This window comes from Peromyscus leucopus, chromosome 19 (assembly GCF_004664715.2).
Source record: "Peromyscus leucopus breed LL Stock chromosome 19, UCI_PerLeu_2.1, whole genome shotgun sequence".
NCBI lineage: Eukaryota > Metazoa > Chordata > Mammalia > Rodentia > Cricetidae > Peromyscus > Peromyscus leucopus.
The window spans coordinates 27,587,111-27,600,696 of NC_051079.1; the positions used below are offsets into that span (position 1 = coordinate 27,587,111).

The 13,586-nt window shown below is 46.5% G+C and overlaps 1 protein-coding gene across 4 annotated transcripts in view; it reads right to left on the bottom strand.

The window, feature by feature from the left end:
* The window catches only part of Fgf1 (fibroblast growth factor 1), a 97,791-nt gene that overhangs the window by 33,767 nt on the left and 50,438 nt on the right, over positions 1-13,586 (bottom strand). The window contains exon 1 of one of the 4 annotated variants that reach the window (XM_028891590.2): positions 712-970. The exons of the other annotated variants lie outside the window; for them this stretch is intronic. The gene's annotated coding sequence lies outside the window, so the exon portion shown is untranslated. Of the gene's footprint in view, positions 1-711; positions 971-13,586 lie in introns of those variants that run through there. 4 annotated transcript variants of the gene reach the window in all.

Consider the following 13,586-nt stretch of genomic DNA (forward strand, 5'->3'; position numbering starts at 1 on the left):
CATCAGGTGATCAGTGGCCATGCTGATAAAGGGCTGGGACAAGGCCAGAACCTATTTAGGAAAGGGCTGACTTGAGAGGATTGGAAATGGCCCTGCCAAGGGAGAGTTCTCACCACCTGAGACTTGGATTTTGGTTTCTATGCGGTCATTAACTCCTTTTATGACTGGCAAGTCACTTGGTCTTTCTGCTCCTCTGTTGGGCTGCCTGGGACTGGGGATGTAGCACAATGGTGGAGGTCATGTTTAGCATGTCGGCGGTAGGTTGCCAGCAGTACCATAGCAAAGAAAACCAAGAGTGCCAATCCTGTGACAGTGTCTTGAGGAAGTGGAATAAGGCCTAGGCAGGATGTGACACATGAGTATCGGTAGGTGCTAGATATTATTACATCACTCAGCACACCCTATGTCTTGGTGGGTTGGTTCATTAAACTATTAAGGCATCTGGAGTTTCACGGAGCAATTTGAACAAATGAGCCTTTCTTGGACTCATGGGTACTGTTTTCTCCTCTTTCTGCAAGCTACATAATCACCCCATTTTTCTCAACCCTAGACAACTGCACGGTTCAGCTAAGTAAACCTGTCGCTTAGCCAAGACTAAAGCCCTCACCCCCAGGACGTTTGTTTATCATGTCACCTCACTATTGGGCAGCCTCGCTTTCAATGGCCCTGGCTCACTCAAAAACACTTAGTAAAACAAAGGACAAAACTCACGTTTTGACCAGACAGATGCTATCCAGGCTTCTCTGGAAGAGCGAGGTGTCAGGGCCAGTGTGTGGCTGGGGTTTCAGGTGCTTGGAAACCAAGTGGAGAATGAAAACCCGTGGAACTTGCTCACGGGGCAGTCTGTTCTGCACCTTGAAGGAGAGCTGTGGAGGCCCCAGCTGGGCCCCCAGAACTCCAGGCCAGGAGCCAATGGCAGAACTGAGGCCTGTGATTTGCAAAGGGACCCTGTGGGTGTCCCAGCCAAAAGGGCAGGAACAAAAGAGCTATGAGCTCAGGGGCAAGCATTCCAGGGCTGTTTTTGCAGGGACTGCGTTAGGACAGTGGCACACTTGTTCCCTTTGGCATTCTTCTTTATAAGGAGTTGGTTAGTCTTAGCAAGTCTTTGAATTTACCAACTCTCTTCGATCCCATAGGAATAGTCCCCAAGGGGCTGTTTTTCCATTTGCGCTGCATTTCAAGGCTGCCGGTGGCCCTCAGGATCCTGTGACATAGCTTTCCATATATAGGTCCCCATACAGCCTAGCACCAGGTGGGTATTGTGGGATAGAAATGGAGCAGGAGAACAACATCACCATGGGTCCTGGAGGAATAGCCAGCCTTGGGAAAGGGATGAAATCACTTGGAAGTGAGCTGAAATCTCATGCCCAAGAGCTAACGTAAGAGATAAGTCTGCCCTGGTATCTCCTGTCTCTAGGAAGGTACGCGTTAAGGTCAAGGCACCATTTCTCAGAAAATGGTGAGGGCAGGTAGGTACTGATAGCTGCAACTGCCCACCCCTCTGTCAGAGGAGGCCTCTCAGTGAAGGTTACTCAAGCTTGGCAGGTAGCTCAAAGCAGCCAGCCCTCCAGTTCTCATGGTCTCCCTCCTCATTAGTGTGTTGTTCTCTCTGACCTTCCAAAGCCATTTATCTTCTTCAGCATCCACTACCCCTCTCATGTTTTAGGGATCAAAGAACCATTGTGATGGGTGTGGCTGTATGAAAAAAAAAATGGAGACACTTAAGTTATTGGCCCTTGAAAATGATTGGGCAACAAGGAGGATGGAGAAGCTTCAAAGGGTCTCCCGTCTGCTTTCTGCTGCCTTAATTCCCCTGGACAGTCAAGGATGTACATTCCTGGATCCTCCCTGGTCTTGGCAAGTTCCAGGGGGCTCTTCTGGAGTTCTATAAATCTAAGTCTTTCGACAGGCCCGTGGAGCAGGGCAGAGAGCATGCAGAGCATTTCGCAGGGTTTTCATCCTCCTGTGTGGAGTGTCCAAGGCTGTGATGTCCCCATAGGTCTGATTTTATAGGAAGTAAGTATATAGATGAGCATTGCTTTCCAACATTGCCCTCCATAGGGACAGTCCTTAGACTATAAGGCTTCATAGCACAGAGAGTTTGCTTGACAGCTAACCCTAACACACGGCATTTTAAGGAAGGGCTTCTGCCTCTTCAGCATCAAATTCTGTTGTACCACCTTCATCTGAGGAAGCTCTCCTCATTGCCCTGCTTCATCTCAGTCCTAAATATGTCATGGCATGGTAACTTACGATGATTACTACTGTCCATCTCACTACTGTACACACACACACACACACACACACACACACACACACACCTGTCCATATGTGTATGTGCACACACAGAGATATATATATATCATTAGGTTTCATATAAGGTGTGTTTTGCTCACATTATATTTTCATCATTCTATCTCAACTTGTCTTTTTCATCCTCTTTCTCTTCATCACTATCGTTATTTTTTAATATAAATATTTTCTCCATTACATTGATTTTTTCCCCTGCTTGTTTGTTTGTTTTGGTTTTTTGAGACAGGGTTTCTCTGTGTAACAGTTTTGGAACTCATTTGTAGACCAGGCTGGCCTCGAACTCACAGAGATCCACCTGCCTTTGCCTCCCAAGTGCTGAGATTAAAGGTGTGCGTCACCACCGCCCAGCTGAATTTTTACAAAATGTTGCATGGTTGCTATGGCAATGGCTTCGCTTGTGTTACCCGAGTCCCAGCCTTATTAGCTGTCCGACATCTCTGAGGTATACCAATCAAACTGACTCCAGAGAAGGCTTACCAAACGTACTCCTCAGTACCAATTCCCTTGCCAATTTATGCACTGACCTACACACCATCAGTCTTATTTTCTCAAAGAGCCAGATGTTCTTATATGATTCTCTGTGTCATTTAGTGCAGTGCCAGAGAGAATGCACACTAAAACCCTATTTTGGAGTGCATTCTAAAAACCCTCTTCTAAAAACCTATTTCAGATTGGTCATTCCCTGGCTTAAATTTTTCTGTAACTTTGCATTTCTATAAAGCAGAATCTAAATCCTGGCCTGGCCTATAGGATGCTATGTGGCCCAGCACATCCTCACACTAATTTGTCCTTACATTCCAGCCTCCCCATCATCTATTCTTGGATCCTGAGCTCATTGTGGTCTTCACCACACAGCCTTCCAATAAACTGTTCCCTTTCCCAACAGTGGCTACTGGCTGGCTTCTACTCACCCTTCAGATGATATCTGGAGTGCCACCTCCCCAGAGATTTTCCTTGCCCTCCCCACCCAAGTTTAGTACCCCTCTTCCTCTATACTCTCTCTCTCTCTCTCTCTCTCTTCTTTTTTTTTTTTTTTTTGGTTTTTTCGAGACAGGGTTTCTCTGTGTAGCTTTGCGCCTTTCCTGGGACTCACTTGGTAGTCCAGGTTGGCCTCGAACTCACAGAGATCCGCCTGGCTCTGCCTCCCGAGTGCTGGGATTAAAGGCGTGCGCCACCACCGCCCGGCTTACTCTCTCTCTTTCAAAAGATATTTGTTAATTTTTGAAAGACTTACGTGCATGAATATTTTGCCTGAATGTATGTATGTGTACCATGTTCATGCCTGGTATCCACAGAAGTCAGAAGAGGGGGTAGGATCTCCTGAAACTTGAGTTATTGATGGTTGTGAGCACCATGTAGGTGCTGGGAATCGAACCTGGGACCCTGCAAGAGCAGCGAGTGCTCTAAACCACTGAGCCACCTCTCCAGACCCTGTGTAGCTTCCTGTTCTCTTCTTCCTCGGTGCTTACCACCTCCTATTATTAATTATCTGTCCCTCACTCTCGGCTCTTCTTTGACGTGTCTCTTTTCTTAGACAGCGAGCTCCTGGGGGTGGAGAGGCTGTTTCTTCACCTCCTTCTCAGCCCTCAACGGTTGGCTCAAATACTCATTAGATGATGAGGAAGAGAGGTGGCGAGGGACTAAGCAGATAAATGAACATTTAAGATGGCCAATTCTTGACCCAAGGATTCTGCCCCTCTGAAGGGCTTTCATGCTCCACTCTCCTCTCTGTTGTAATGAATTTGGCACTTCTAAAATAGGTGGCTTTCCCCTAGATTATTTTTATAGAAAAAAGAGGCAAATATAGAGATAATTGTTGATTCTCACTCATCAAGTCCCTGTTCCCTATCACCAACATCCTCTCGAGAGCCTGCTGCACAATTCCTGGGAACCACAGGAAACAAGTCGACTGACCACTTGAAATGCTCCTACAAAAATAGACCGGATTTGACCTTCTTCCTGTGAAAGGATGCTTTTCCTCAAGGCAAACATTACAGAGAAATTTTATCTGCTTTTAGGAGCTTCTCTCTTCAATCATTCTCTCAGCAGAATCTATCTGGCCAGACTCAGATTTCCGTTCTGAAATTACCTCCATGCTGGCTGGGTCATTGCTGTAGTCAATTGCTCATTTATTATTTTGATGCCGTTGTTTGTGCATTAAAATGAAAAGATGGGAAGAAATCAAGCTGCTGGGCTGATCCTCCAGGAGAGGAGGCTCTTTCCTCCCCGAGCTCATGTCTCTCTCCCTCCCTCCCAACAAGTGTGAAGCTTTCTTGTTCTCTGTTCTCTTATACAATCCCTTACTTGTAACCCGCCAAGTTACTGCTAAGTAGTTGAACTTAACTTGCCTTATCTAAAGGAAACTAACTCTGTAGAGTAATTACAAATACTTCCCATAAGCCGAGGTCAGCCATAAATTCCTCGAAAGAAGACTGTCACTGACTTGTCACGCCCTGTTTGTGTCCTGCCTGCCGGGTGCTTTAGCTTACAAGCAGTTCTTCTGGGGAGTCGGCAGTACGATGATCTCAAACAAGAACTTTCTCTTTGAACAACAAAAACACATGGAAGCTTGGAAGAGGCTTCCTTTTACTATCATGGAATCTCCTAAAGACATGTCTTCTTGCCGGGCGGTGGTGGCGCACACCTTTAATCCCAGCACTCGGGAGGCAGAGCCAGGCGGATCTCTGTGAGTTCGCGGCCAGCCTGGGCTACCAAGTGAGTCCCAGGAAAGGCCCAAAGCTACACAGAGAAACCCTGTCTCAAAAAACCAAAAAAAAATGTCTTTTCCTGTACCACAGGGGAATGGTGCCCCATGCCTCGGAAACTGGGCTAATTTTTAGATCTGTTGTGTCAGTTCAATGAATAAGCAGGAGATGGACAATTCACCTAGGTTACTTCAAGTATAAGACAAATACAAGAAAATTAGAATATATACATAAATAATAATGAAAATGATTTTTAAGGTATGTGATTACTTCTGTCAGAATTAGGTCTCATTAAATTGTCTTCATTTTCTTTTCTTTTTGACAGAGCCTCGTGTAGTCCAAGCTGGCCTTGGACTCCCCGTGTACTAGAGGCATGCCTTGATCTCCTGATCCTCCTTCCTCTATCTCCTGAGTGCTGGGTTTATAAGTTGTGTGTCTTGATGCTGGGCTCTTCTGTTAATTTTGTATTAGAAATGTAAACATTTTACAAGGTGGGGTTATATAAATACACACATACATAAATGTATCATAATGGTTAATATTGACTGTCAACTTGACAGGATCTAGAATGTCCAAAGAGACAAGCCTCTGGGATGTCTGTGAGGGATTTTCTTCATTTGGTTAAATCAGGAAGACCCACCCTAACTGTGTACGAGAGCATCATGTGGGGTGGGGTCCTAGACTTCGTCAAAGTGAAAGTGTGAGCCCAGAACTAGCATTTCTCCTCGCTGTCTGCTTCCTGAAGGAGGACACAGTGAGAGCACAGCCTCCCGCAGCTGCCACCGTCCCTTCGATGCCGCTGCCGTGGTGGACTTAATCCTCAAACTTTACAACAAAATAAAACCTTCCTTCCGGAGGCTGGTTTTGCCAGCATATTTTATCACAGCAACGTGAAAACTCACTAATAGCAAGCACTGGTACAGAGAGTGGGGTTGTTGCTGTGGTAAACCTGATGGTGTGGTTTGTAAGCCTCTGGAACTGGTTTGTGGGAAGAACGTGGAAGAGTTCAGAACTTTGGGCTAGGAATACTAGACGCTATAAGCAGAGCTCAGTGGGTCATTTTGGTAGGTGTTTGGACGATCAGAAGGCTTTTTTTTTTTTTTTAAGTTTTTCAAGACAGGGTTTCTCTGTGTAGCTTTGGTGCCTATCCTGGAACTCACTCTGTAGCCCAGGCTGGCCTCAAACTCCCAGGGATCTGCCTGCCTCTGCCTCCTGAGTGCTGGGATTAAAGGCGTGTGCCACCACCACCCAACCAGAAGGCTTTTCTTATAAGGCCTTTTCCATCTGTTTGTAAGCACCAGGAGAGCAGGGAGATGCATTATAACAGTTTACACCAGCAACTCCAAATCTGAGGACTTGGCTTTCTGTTTAATTTGGCACTAACTCACTGGAGACTCTGGGCAAGTCACCAGTGAGTTGGTGCCTGAGTCTCCCAGACCCCCTGAGTCTCAACATTCTCTCTCAGAAACTGAAGATGGTAATAATCCTGTATAAGATGGCCAGGGAGAGTAAATGATACGTGTATGCAACATACTCAACATTATACAAAGGCTCAATGAACATGATGAGCTACTGTCTCTTCTTGTCCAATTCTATTGCCTCTCTCACCTTCCTAGTCTACCTGCCACAGGTCCCTGTCATCAGGGTTAGTTCAGGCAGTGTTAACTTAAGTGACTAAATAGAATCTGCCCCTCTCTACTTGTACTAGACGATAGATAAGCAGCTTTCGCCTTTCTGCGTGACCAAGTCTGATGTGTGGCATATTCCTTTGCTCAGAGTCTTTGGCGCCTGCCTTTGGAATTCCTGGGAGATCTGAGTTTCCCCTCTCAGCTGCTTCTCTTATTATCAGCACAGGACCTACCATGGTGCTCACATCCTGGGCTTTCTTCTCTGTGTGGCCCAAGATGGGAAGATCCTGGGGATTATGACAAGTCCCTCTTCCTAGTTCTAATGTACGGGGACAATTAAGCTTGGTAACTCATGTCTAGCAAGTTTCCTCAGCAATTAACCTCACTGTGTGAACTGTGGGCCTCAGTAACTCTCTTTTAGTATTAAGATACAGAAAAGTAGTTCTGCCTAAGGGAAACAAACTTGATTATTTTTCTTCCTTGAGCAAAGTCACTGAAATATCTCCAAATCTACTCTGTTTTTGTTTTTGTTTTTTTTTTTTTAAAGCAGTAGCCAAGGGACACTGCCAATTTCAATGTTTATTTTTTTCTTTCTTTCCATTACTCTTATTTCCTCTACTGAATAATTGTTGTTGCTACTGGGGGAGGAGAAAGCAAAACAGAGCATGAGGCTCCTTGCTCTGTTTCACGTCAGGAGGCTGGGCCATACATGAGCACCTGGACATGATGTTTGCGGGTTTCCTCTGAAGCTTTGCTTTGGTGGGACCTAATACAAAGGCCCAGACCTGTAGAAAGTCTTTCTCAGTGCTGCCTGCCAGCTCCCAAATAACCACATGGAGACTTCTTATTAATAATGAAAGCTTGGCTGGTAGCTTAGGCTTGTTTCTAACTGGCTCTTATCACTTAAATTAACCCATTCCTATTAACTTACTTCCTGCCTCATGGCTTTATTACCTTTACTCTGTACTGCCCATGCTGCTTTCCTGCTTCCTCCATGTCTGGCTGGTGACTCTCCTTCTTCTTCCCAATGTTCTTTCTGCCCCCAAAATCCTGCCTAGCTATTCTTTCATTAAACCAACCCAAATGACACATCTCTACAGTAATCAAAAAGATTAATCCACGAGACAGACCATTGGGAACTAAGCCAGAAAGTGGTTCTGAAGAATTAGCTAAGGCCTACCCACAGCACACAAGCAGGCAAGTCCACCATAGAGGAAGTGACACTCGGTACTGAAACACAACGATATTGTTGTGTTTTTGCTTCTTCCTGCCCTCACTTTTTTGGTAAAGTTGTTTCCAAGAGTTCAAGAATCTGATGTGTATTCCTTCACCTAACCTGCATTTAATGAGCACCTAGTAGTACCAGGCATGGAGAAAGGAGTAGAGAATAAGGCACACATAACGAGGCACTCTTGAAGTTCAAAATTCCAGTAGGGAAGATGCAAGGGATTCTGGATGAACTGGGCATTAGAACAGTGAAGTGGGAGGTTTTCAGGGAGCCACATGTCAAGCGATCTACAGAGCCTGAGAGATGTCAAGGTGTCCTGGAGGAAGGGTTGTTCCTATTGGGAGGCAGTAGAGAAAGGCATGTGCACAGGTACTGAGTCCAGAAAGAGCATGTGTCTGTTGAGGAACTAAAGAGTCCATCATGGAGGGCAGAGAAGGCTGTGGCGGGGATAGCTGACAGGCCACTTGGAGCCTCGTGGGCATTTATTGGCAGGACCGTGGAAAACGACCAGACAAGGCAGGATAGGGAGTGACATCATCAGATTCACAATTTTAAAAGGACGCTCTGGCTGCTGAATGGAGTGGTGGCCAGGTAGAGCAGGGACGCGCATGCAGAAGACCACATAACAGGTAAGGGAGCCTCCCATGCATGGGTGTGGGCCCTGGGCAAAGCCACTCTTCACAGCTGCCTGACAAGACTATTTGGGGGCATCAGTCCAGGCTCCTTCTCTAAGGAGGGGACAGCATGCCATGGGAACATGGGACTCAGATGTTAAGCAGCTGACTGGAATGAAGCATCATGACGGCTCGGACGCTGACACTCACCCTTTTGTGCCAGGCTGGACCCTGGGACTGTTGTCCAATCCTTTGCTGCCTGTTTTCTACTCACAGGAGCTTGGACAGACAGCCAGTCCTTCAGCAGAGGAGTGTGACCTCAAGACCTGCCTTTCCAGCTACTCTGCTCTGTCCTTTCTGCCAACTGCTGTCATTTTTAGGAGGGGTATGGCTAGGGAAGACAGCCAGTGCTCCAGATTCCTCCCCACTTCCAGTTCCTCTGGCACTTGGTGATGCCAGAGAAGATGACTGAATCACCTGCCTGGCTCTTTCATTTACTTTGAAAATACTCCCGCCCCCACCCCCCCACACACACACTGAAGCTACTATGTTCCAGCCCCGTTCTCTGATGGGGAACACACCTGCAGAGTTTATATTCTAGATGGTTTCCCGGGGACCCACTTGATTTCCAAGCTGTCCTGGTCTTTGTATTGAGAGAAAACAGACGGCCCAAGAGTTCCCTGGCATCATATCCATAGTGGCTTCCACCAAGAGTGAACTTCCAGTTTCAAAATAGGCCAGCGTTGTGCTCACCTTTGATCTTGCTTCCCTCTTGGTCCAGACCTCTCTGTATCAGCCCTGTCATCATCCCCACCTACCTCAGAAAGACAGGCTACCTATTTTCCCTCAAGCTTGGAGTGAGCCTTATGCTTGCTGTCTGTTTCCACTGGGGGTAGGTAGGGCCCCTGTCTGCCTTGCTCAGCTTTTTATTCCCAGTTTCTCACACAGGTCTGGCATATAAGACATGTTCAATAAATACGTTGGCTCATATAAAATACAAAACAACCCAAAATGGATTGACATCTTACGCATAAAATCAGAAACTATGAAACGGTTAGAAGAAAATATATGAGAAAAGAATTAACAGTGGTCTGAGGTGGGAATAGGGTTGGAAAGATGGCTCAGTGGTTAAAAGTATTGGCTACTCTTGCAGAGGACCAGGGTTCAGTTCCCAGCACCCACATGGTAGATTACAACCATTCGTAACTCCAGTTCCAGGGAATCCAATGCCCTCTTCTGGCCTCTGTGGGCACCAGGCACATATATGATATACATACATACATGCAGGCAAACACTCATACACATAAAGTAAAAATAAATAAATCCTTGGCCTGAAGAGATGGCAAGCAATCCCACTCGCAAATATATTGAAATCATTGTATTAAGTAGACATCTTTATCCCCACATCTCTTGTAACCAAGATGTCTTTATCCTTGCATCTGTGGCCTTCAAGGTGAGGAACCAGCACAGCCTTAAACAAAAGAAGAAACTGCTATCATTTGCATCAAGATGAACGAACCTTGAGATATTCCCAAAGCAGATAGACCAGGTCCAGAAAGACAAAGATCTTGCTTATGGGTTGAATCTAAAACAAGTCAAATTCATAGAAACGTAGAGTGGTGGTTGCTTGCAGATAGGGAATGGAAAGGAGGGGATATTGAGCACACAGTTCTGGTTAGTCAGGATGAGTGAGTTGTGTAGATCTGTTTGCAGTGTGGTGACGATAGTTAACAATAGTGTGTCCTTGGGGCTGAGGAGATAGCTCATTTGGTAGAGTGCTGTCCAGCAAGTGTGAAGTCCTGAGTTCAATTCCCAGAGTCCTATAAAACCAGGGTAGTGGCACACACCCATAGGCCTAGCCCTTGGGAGGATTATGAGGTCAAAGCCATCTTTGGCTACATGAGGCCCTGTCTTAGAAAGAAAGAAAACAAAGAAACTTAACTTCAAGCCAGTTACCTCACTGTTCAATTCCAGCACCAAGGAGGCTGAGGCAGGAGGATAGTGAACTCAGAGGCAGCCTGAGCTTTATAGCAAAACCCTATCTCAAAGGACAAAAAGATCCCAAAGTTTTCTAAAGAACGAATAGAAAGGAAAAAAAAATCAGGCAATAATAGTGTATCCTTAAGTGCTCACCAGGCAACTGAAAGCTATGGGAGGTATGCTAATGAGATTGATGGCGGAACTTACTTCACATTACACATGTATCACCATACCTCATTGTATGTGCCAAACACACACCGTTTAAAACCAATCATATCTCAAAAACATGGAGTAAAGGTACATTTGTTGGACGGAAAAATGGTGGGGGGATAGTGGTGGTGTGTCCACCCTATGTGACACATTTTGATGACACGGTATGTGTGGCCTCATGTTTTCTCAGGAGTCAATGCTTGATTCCCCAGTTATTAACCCAACTGTGAGAATTTTGGTTAATAAAGTCGACCTGAAATCCTATTCATTTTCTAAAACCGTTGACCCCCTCCTCACAAAGCATTCTAGCCTTCCAGAGTCAGGAGACTGAGGGAGAGGTGAGATTGAATTCGATTATTATTCACTAATTCTTCCAACAAATGCTTAATGGCTGTGACTGGTCAGGCACTGAGTGTGAGGGGAAATAAGAAAAGCCAACTGTCAGCCCCCATTGCGTGCCTTCACCCATCCAGGGAGAGCAGAGGAGCAAGTTCAGGGCCTCACATACCAGTTAACTATTCTGCCACTGAGCTACTCACTGGCCTGGAATATCTCCTTTTCGTTTTCAGAAGTGAACACCTGGGAGCTGGAGAGATGGCTTGGAGGGTAAGAGCTCCTTACAAAGGACCGGAGCTTAGTTTCCAGCACCCACATTAGGTGGCTCCCAACAGCCTGTAACTCGAGCTCCAGGGGATCTGACATCCTTTTCTGGACTCCAATGGCACCTTTACTACATGCACACTCCCCGACATACACATAATAGAAAAAATTAAAATTAAAAAAAAATGTGAACTCATGACTAAAGACAGTCTGAAATGGTGCCTGTTCCCCTTACCCCTACTGAGCTGTGGGTAGCAGAAGGGCACAGGGTATGATTAGGTGGGAAGAGGGCAGGGGCGTTCTCTGAAGAATTAGCATTGGAAGCTTTGGGGATATGTAGGAACTTGCCAGGAGGGGTGAGGGGTGTGTACGAAGCCACCTGTGTCTAAGTCTGTCCTATTGGAGGAGGCTTTGGGAGCCCTGTCAACAAGAAGCTGTCATGTTTCCAAAGGTGTGATGCTGACTCCCTTTCTTTCAGTTGTGATTTTAAAAGGCAATAGCAACGTATATGACTGAAAGGAAAGACTACAAATTATATACATGAATATAATTATATATACGTGTACACTATAGAATACACACACCCCTCAAAATATGACCATAGCCAGCACTGGGTGGTAAGATTATAGGTAAGATACCTATAATCATTTTTAAAATTTGTTTAATACCTATTGTTTTATTTTTTTGTGTTTCATAGCCTTTCTTATATAACCCGAGACATTTTAATAATTAATTTAAAAATACCCTTGCTAGTCAAGAAGTTAGTTCCTTGAGTTCGTGCTGAAAGTTCCTCCCTCAAAGCTCCCTTCAGGAAAGCAGGGATCCCCCTCCCCCAAAAGTGAAGCTTGAATTTCTCAAGCTTCTTTAAGGTTCAAGCGGGAGGTAATGGCTCAGGGACCCCTGTTATGCATTTAGTATAGAAGAGGGTCTTCTCAGGTGGTCACTTGTCTTCATCTGACCCTCATTCCCTCATGTCGCTGTCAACATACAGCTGTGGCCAGCCAGATGTGCACCTGTCCCTTGGTTCACAGTGTGCCCGCTATGGACCCTGCCAAGTCATAAGCCTTTGCGCTCCAGTCCTTCATGTACAAACTAACAGTCTTATGAAGAGGAGGACATGAGACCGTGCATCTTGGCTTGTGTTGGCACAGCCACACAAGGTTGGCTGTTCTCACGCCCATGGGCTTCTCCTCGTCTTTTCCACCTATCACCTGGGGAACATTGTTCTGGGATAGCTGGTTCCATAAGCCTAAGCCAGACAGCGAGAACTGTGCCCTTCAGAATGGCCCCAAGAGCGCTTACACACAAAGATGGCCTAGAACATAGCTTCTGCTTACCTGCTGGCACGTGGCTGGCTTCCTGAAGAGATGGCAGAGCCTCCCGAGGTTAGAAAATGTCTCTGGCCGGGAATCCCTTAGGAGCCTGGCTGTGCCTGGTGCCTTCTGCCCTCCAGCAGAAGAGGCCAGCACTCTCTTTAAGCTGGGCCTCTGGCTTCTCTGACTCAGGATGTCTTAGGTCATCCTGAGCCAGCCTTCCCCTCCCCACCTTCCCTGCTTCTACCTGCCTCTCTGGACATTTGTCACCCTCGACTCCCCCCCCACACACACACACCCCGCATCACCACACAGGTCCTGTCTGGGTGAGAGATTCCTACATGCGGGGCCACCATGCTTTCGCAGTGACTCTCGGAACAAACCCAGGCTTTCCAGACTCCTCTCTCCAGCTTTTGTTTTGGGTGTTTACAGTTCAGAAAGCCAGCCCACTCTTCTTTGTCCTTCCTGTCTACCATGCCATCCGGTCCTCTGACTGCTGGTCCCCAAACCTCCCTGGGCTTCCCGATGATAAATGCCTGCTTCTCTTCCCTAGACTGGTAGCTATGCGGCTGCTGGTGGAATCTCTGGCAGAGGATCAGAGTGTCCGGCACATAGTAGGACCTCAACAAACGCCACACGAATGAACAAGTAACATCATCCGACTATACACAGGGGACTCAGAGCAAGCCAGCCTTTCAGGTGGACAGCTGGCCAAGCCACCAGCCTTCACCAGGCCACACACTCTGGCCTCATGCCTCGTCTGACTCTGGGGCATTCAGATTGCCTTCAAGCTCCAGCAGGCAAGCAGGTCTTCCAGCAGTGACTGAGTAGCAAGGGTGTGTGTCAGCCACATCTTGAAGGGAGTGAGTAACTACCCAGGCAGTGTTCAGCTTTAAATCATTGCTTACACTGTGGTCATCTCCTGAAGCTCCCTGCTTAAAATGGAAAGTGACATTACTCATGACGAAGGGCAGACAATAAACCAGCCGTTTAGG